The sequence below is a fragment of the Lepisosteus platostomus genome, chromosome 5 (assembly GCF_059453375.1).
Source record: "Lepisosteus platostomus isolate fLepPlt1 chromosome 5, fLepPlt1.hap1, whole genome shotgun sequence".
Classification (NCBI taxonomy): domain Eukaryota; kingdom Metazoa; phylum Chordata; class Actinopteri; order Semionotiformes; family Lepisosteidae; genus Lepisosteus; species Lepisosteus platostomus.
Window position 1 is genome coordinate 40110978 of NC_142615.1, and position 7583 is coordinate 40118560.

The 7583-nt window shown below is 39.4% G+C and overlaps 1 non-coding gene and 1 pseudogene across 1 annotated transcript; both read right to left on the reverse strand.

The window, feature by feature from the left end:
* Positions 1-289: 289 nt before the first annotated feature.
* LOC148666487 (5S ribosomal RNA) lies at positions 290-408 on the reverse strand (annotated as a pseudogene).
* Positions 409-1482: 1074 nt separating this feature from the next.
* Positions 1483-1653, reverse strand: LOC148666488 (U1 spliceosomal RNA). Its single transcript, XR_015937756.1, has one exon. It is a non-coding gene; the product is annotated as a U1 spliceosomal RNA (small nuclear RNA).
* Positions 1654-7583: the final 5930 nt, after the last annotated feature.

Below are 7583 nucleotides of genomic sequence, written 5' to 3' on the forward strand. Positions count from 1 at the left end.
TGTGGAAAACGATCTCAATACAATTCTGAAAAACGCGACTCTCCGAACGCCAGCCGAACAAGTCTCCACAGCCGAAGCGCTGTGTCTCTTTTCAGCTGGCGATAAACCTTTCCTCGATCCTTTGCGGACTTGTAAAACTGTTCCTGATCAGAATAAAAAACGCTCACGCTAATACACAAGCACCTGTGTCTCGCCAAAGCTGACAAATAAACAGACGGACAAGCCGCACTGCACGTGTGAACAGGGGAATGAGCGAGCGAGCGGGGATAGGGCGCCTCCTGCGCTTAGAAGCTTACAGCACCTGGTATTCCCAGGCGGTCTCCCATCCAAGTACTAACCAGGCCCATCCCTGTTTAGCTTCCAAGATCAGACGAGATCAGGCGTGCTCAAGGGGGTGTGGCCGTAAGTGACAGCAAGGCTCGCTGGCACCCTTCTTATTGAGAGGACAGCTCCGTCACCTCTTTTACGACGCTGCTTTTTTTCCCTTGCGTTTTTCTCTTCTTCCCACGTTCTCTCTCTTCACTGCCTTCGTCCCGCTCTATTTCACTTCAGCCTTTCACTCTTGCTTCCTTCCAATGAGGACGGAGCTGCGGGAGAAAGGGCGCTATAGAGGATCGCTGTGGAGAGCTGCTGCTGTGCTTTGACATCTGAGCTCTGTGGAAAACGATCTCAATACAATTCTGAAAAACGCGACTCTCCGAACGCCAGCCGAACAAGTCTCCACAGCCGAAGCGCTGTGTCTCTTTTCAGCTGGCGATAAACCTTTCCTCGATCCTTTGCGGACTTGTAAAACTGTTCCTGATCAGAATAAAAAACGCTCACGCTAATACACAAGCACCCGTGTCTCGCCAAAGTGCTATTACTTTCTATTACTTTCGCCTGCGGCCACACCACCCTGAACGTGTCTGATCTCTGAAGCTAAGTAGGGTCAGGCCTGGTTAGTGCTTGCATGGGAGACTGCCTGGGAATACCAGGTGCTGCAAGCTTTTGCTCTCTCGGCCAGCAGGGGTCTCCGAATATCGAAGATGCCTCTAAATCTGCAAATGAAGATGAGTCGATAAACCACTTGTTTTTAGTATAACTATACATATATTCATTTATTACTGATTTCATTCATTGAGCACGGATACAATAGAGGTACAGCCATTCACTGTTTGACATGTCTGCACTGGTACAGAACCGAGCAATCAGAAAACGGGTGAAATTGTCTTGAGAATTAGCATACAGTACCGAGGCCCCCATGACCAAATAAAGGCTAACCTCGATAATCAGCCTAAATAATGCAGACTACAGCAAAACGACTGACTTTGAAAAAGGAATGAATGTCCGGAAGGAATAGTGCAACGAGCTTGAAATGCTTCTCCGGACCTCTAACTAAAAGAAACCGAGAACCAGCAGTGGAATCGACTCCCTTCGAACTGGGATCGTATCGCAGCTCATGGTGTCGTAACTCTTCCGTATCCGATATTGGACCAAGCACATCAGGGGAGAGCGCGAACGCAGTCCCCCACTACCAGAAATTATGCAGTCGAGAGTCCCACATTTGGGGAATTCGCAGGGGTCAGCACAGCCGGAGTGCAATGGCCGAGCCTCGCCCTGGGTGAACCGATTTCGATTTTTATGAACTTTATTTTCTTTTCACAAAAAAAATACAGGACATCACAAATTAGAAAGCTTTACATTAATATACATACTTAAAACAGTATATATGATCACATCTCATTACATTTTGACACGGTACCAGTTAAATAGCAACAATTTCTTTTTTTCTGGTTCAAATCACATTCTTTACTTAAACATGATAATGTTTTTCACAGTTTCTTGAGATATTGACCTATGCTCTCTATTTCCCACAGATTTTCTGCTTCGTAGCTTCGTAGCAATATCTGGGACAGACTTCCCCCCTGAGGGTAGCGGCCTGTACATTATTTCCCTTCTGAGTCTTTCCTGCTTCCCACCCCATAGAAATTGAAACATCAATCTCCTCAGCGCCGCCGCAACACGGTGTTGGATTGGGAAGGTAGAAGCCAGAAAATTCAAGACAGGCAAGAGCTCGGCTTTGATGACCAGCACCTTCCCTGTCATGGTGAGGTCTCGGTCCTTCCATTGCATCAGTTTTTTGTTTAAGATTGGCAAATTGTTCTGCCAATTTACTGTTCCTATCTCTTCTCCAAAATACACCCCCAGGACCTTAATTCTCTTCTCTTGCAGCCTGAGATCATGTCCTTCTTTTGTCTCCCTCCAGTTCTGATAAAAAATCTCACTCTTAGATTTGTTAATTTTTGCAGAGGAAGCCAAAGAGAACTGATCACAACACTGCAGTGCTCTGCTAATTGAGGCATTGTCAGAGAGGAGGAGGGTGACGTCATCCATGTATAGAGACGTCTTTACCTCCGTTTCTTTCACAGCGCCGTGCACCTTTTCATTGCTCTCGCTTTCAGAGCCTCCGCACGGCACACGAAAAAAAATCAATATCAGGACGCGCATTGAAGTGAAAGCAGGAAACATGCACTGTGCAGATCCCTCCACATTAAGAGGTGAGTGGGTCTGTTTGATGCACAAAGAATGCTTTGAAAAGCGTCAAAAGCAAGTCATTCCAAGTTGGTCGTTTGTGTTTTCCATTCACATGCGAAATGCTGAAATGATCTCTCGGCTCCTCGGTTTTCATTTCTGCTCCATAAAGGAATCACAGCACGCGTCGGCTTCCAGCATGGTGGGTCGGGATATGATGCCGGGGGTCGGAGAGAGCGATGTCTTCCTCGTTAGTATAGTGGTGATTATCCCCACCTGTCACGCGGGAGACCGGGGTACATCAGGACGCGTATTGAAGTGAAAGCAGGAAGCGCTGCGACATGCACTGTGCACACTAAGAGGTGAGTGGGTCTGTTCATTGGTGTATTGGAGTAATTTTTTTACAGCAGCTGCATCCGGAAAATTGTGCTTTTTACTTTTTATTTGTACAACAAAAATACATACAATACAAACAAGAGCACATATAACGTATCAAGAAAATCGCCAGGGGTTCATGCTATAATACAATTACATTTTATGAAACACGATTGCACAAGGTAAATAAGAAAAGGTCCGCACACCCAGTGGGCAGTGATTCGTCGAATATACTATATATCACATCTTTGAAAAAATAAAACATTTCCCTGGGTCAGAGATTAAATAAAACTTCACTCGCACCAAACAAATTTATATTTCTAAATATCACAACTTGATCGAATTTAAGTCATTTTAATAACAATGAATAGTCACCTATGCATTGCAATATAAACATTTATATTGATTTAAATCACGTTTAAATCGCCTTTATTTAAAACCCATAAATAAAGCTGATAGTGTTTAGACTTTTAATTATTTAAAACTGTATTATAGCAGCACAATGCACAATGCAACGTAAATCGCTATCTTTGTCTTCTGCGTAATAATGTTCACCTCTCTGTCCAGCAAATTAACAATAGTAATAATAATGAACTTTATTGTATATGGCGCCTTTAAAGGTGGCTCCTCAAAGCGCTTTACAGGATAAAAACAATAACAACATTACTGTTAGGCTGGGCAAACGATTTTTTTTTTAAAGAAATACAAAATGAGATATAATGATGTGTTCCGGCTTAGACATTAACGAAGAGCATAACAAAGGTCATAAAGGTCATAAACTATATTAATTTTGGAACATCAACATATTATGTAAACTGTTGCTGTGATTGGTATTTTAAAGAAAAAAATACTGTAAAATCCTGGGTTCGGTACAATGATTCAGGCATTCATGTGAAGGACAACAGAGCTTTCACTGGCTCAAAAAGACAAAAAGAATAACGGACACAGCGCGAGCCTGCATTCTCTCCTCAGCCGTCCACACCACACTTTTCCCTGGGTCAGATTTTAAATAAAACTTCACTTGCACCAAACAAATTACCACACACTGAACACTGAACATGTTAACCCAAATATGTCTCACAATACTTTTATGGTACATTACTTTGCTAAAATGTATTTAAAAATAAAAACGATTACAAACGCCAGCAGAGAGAGAGACACACACAGTTCTTCATTGTCAAAAAGTAATTGTTTTTTACTTTTTCAGCACCCAGACAAACGCAAACGCGTTATTAATGAAATGTTTTTATTCATTCTTAATCAAACTCACAAGTTGTCATCTGCTGTTGAAGCTCTGTGAGACTAGACTCACACATGGCTAGACTTGACTCGGCTCTGGCTTTCCCATCTATACCAATGCACTGCAAGTACAACCCCCCTCTCTGCGGGAGTGCTGGCTGTGACGAATTAAACCTGTTTCACAGGTATTTTCAAAGTAGAAGGGGGCGAGATTTCCAGCAAAAGACACCTCCCCCCCTTCAAAACCCAGTAAGTACAGTACTTACTAGTTAAGAAAGCTAGGCTCCTCAATGAAATCGCTTTAACATGCTAATGCATTGGTGTATTGGAGTAAGTAAAAAGACAAGGGACATTCTTCCTCCCCCTACATTCTCAGAGTAGAATAGAATTTTCCTTTGACAAAACAAGGCTCGCCAGATAATGTGAATCGAAACCTGTTTTTCTAGCTTTTAAAGTCGTGCAATGTGTAAGCAGGAACACATCATTATTTCTTACATATGAAAAATACATAATATAGCTCCCAAACAAACACAAACGTGTTTTTAATAAAATGCTTTTGTTCACTCATAATCTGACAATTTCAGGAAGACTAAGGAAGGACTAAGGAAATTGTCATCTGTTGTTGAAGCTCTGTGAGCTCGGTGACTTTGAGACCACTTGTTATCCCAGGTTGTTTGAATCGCCACAATTCAGATAGAGAAAAAAGAGCTGACTGACAAGATTTAAGATGTGGCTGTCAATGTTGGATTAAAAAAAAACACGTTGCCCAATGTTAGTTGCATTGATTGAAAAATAATTTTAGTTCGAGAGACTGGATAAGTAATTCAAGTGTTTTTTTTTAACTTCCTGAAAAACAAGTAATAAAACTAAATTCAATTTAAAGGTCTTTATTAACATGACAGATGGGTGCAATCAGTGTTGGGTATTTACTTTGTAATCTGTATTGCTTGGTGATGCCACTTTTAAAGGTGATATATAAAATCAAGGCTTTAACTTGCTTTAACTCTGCAAGTCTGAGTTCTTGTGTCCGTCCTATCTGAGACCGAAAGTATTACAATATGTATCTTTATAGCAGGTGGTGTACAGCTTTTTAGTATAGATTACACTTTTCTAAAATGTATTTAAAAAATAAAAACGATTACAATCTAATCTTTCCACGTTTGATCCCAAGATCCCAAGAAAAATAAATCTAAACGGGGAGAAAGCTATGCTGAAAATTTATTAAGATACTTAGAAGACTACACAGCCCAATTTATGTTGCATTTGTCTGATTGTGAGGCGAAACAGCCCTACACAGCCCTGTCGCAGTACACAAATATAATCATATCGTTATTAATTTCTTTAGATACGCAATTCCATATTATATTAGCAGAAAAGCTTAAAACTGCCACTATTTCACGTTAGTTAAAGACTTCGATGCTTAAAATGTTTAGGGAGAAATCGAATTTTCTTTAAAGTACTGATTCCTGGAATCTGACTGGCTGACAGCCTTCTGAAGTAGTTCCATAATATCTGGTATACGGAAAAGAAAGTGTTGAGAAAAAAAGCCTGGATTCTCATGTATCTGATACAACTATCTTTTAATACAGTCTTTGATGTGCTCTTGAGGATCCTTGTGATATTTTGAGCCCTGGTTGAATGATAAGTGTTGCAGTTTAAATAATTTTTGTAGTTAGAAATTATGAAACGCTCTGTTAAAAGCAAGGGAGTTTTTATGTCCGTTGCAGTAAAAGAAAATGCCTGACAAAGTAGGGCTTGGACAGATTCCAAGTGCTTGTACAAATGTGCTTAAGAAATTATCCACGAAATGCTGTGGTGTTTGTCAAAGAAAAAACTAAAAGTATTTTCGTTTAAAATGACGGTTAGAAAGAATGTGGACCAGCATAATACTTTGAGTTTACAGCTTGTCCAAAGTCATTCATTATTAATACTATTAGTAATATCTTCGGTAAAGGCTTTGATGCATAAATATTTCTGATAAAGGTAGGTTGTGTACTTTTGTCCAACTTTTGTCCAAGCTCAAATGCTGTACATGAGAGGTTCCAGCATGACCTCAAATGACGCGATACACTGCGTGATACTGCATGATACTGCGTTTTAATGTGACACGCCCACCGGGGTATACCACGAAATACCCCACCCATTTTGAATGGCTGCATCTGTGTATACGTCGCTGCGACGTATTATCAACATCTAATTGCAACCGTAAAATCGACAACATTAATAAACGCATATATAACGTCGAAAACACATCTAACACAGTGCCTGAGGCTTTTTACTGTATATATCGTGGGTGCTGCAACTAGGAGTATACAGCCATCTGCACAGTGTACGAAGTAAATTATTTACGTAGTAATTAATTAATTTATTATATTTATTACTGTATTTTCTATATTTATTACTATATGTACTATATTTATTTTACACGTGTAAATAAATTAATGTTTGGCCATTGACAAAGTACAACTATTTTTTTATTACAAGTTAAGTAAATCCTTTTGCCCAAAACTGAAGGGGCGACACTCCTCCCTCCCCCCGTGACACCAGGCCTGTCCCCATCCTATTCCATAATGTCATTATATATAATACCTTACAACAGTGACCGTTTCCTTACTAACTGCATGCGTTAAAATTGCACATCAGCTCATAGTAGGGGGCACATAGCTGCGATGTATTATCAATGTTAAATTTCAACCATAATATCGACAACATTAATAAACGCATACGTTGTGGTATATTTTCCGGTTATATACCACAATGCATTGCTAGTATTCGTTGGTCACCATTTTGGACACGTTTTTCAATCGTAGAAGAAATCCGCAAATATCTCAGCAATCCTCTTTTGACGAGTAAGTATAAATAATAATAATAATACTATCTGAATACATACAGATCTTACTTAATATTATTTTGATTAAAATAGTACGTTAATAAGTAAAAAATGGCACATAAAAATAGTGTGAAGGGGAAGATGACACAAAATCGTTTTGCCGTTTCTCTAATTATTCTTATTCTATGTTGTACTTTCAAACTTTGGGTACTCTTTAATTAGGACAGACTTTATTGCTCAACTGCTATGATGCAAGCCAAATTTTATACGTTTATTATAGCTTTGAGCTTAGTTAACCTTAATGGTTCATTTTTTAGATTATACTAAAGAAGATATTAATCATCATTTATTTGGGTAGTAATATTATATAATTTTCTCCTAGCTGCGGTGCTGAAGTCCCACCCTACCTTTAAAGAAATAAAGGAACACACAATGTGTTACTTGAAGAATGCATATGCAAGGCAGGGGGCCAGGAGATCTGGACACTGAAAATAATAGGTTTTTGGTTCTAACTGTTAGGACAATTAGACAGGGTTTGCAAATAGTGGACAAAAATCGTCTTAACTTCCATTGTAATATTTTTTTTCTTGGAAATATAGAAGTTGTACATTTTAAAATCTGTATTGTA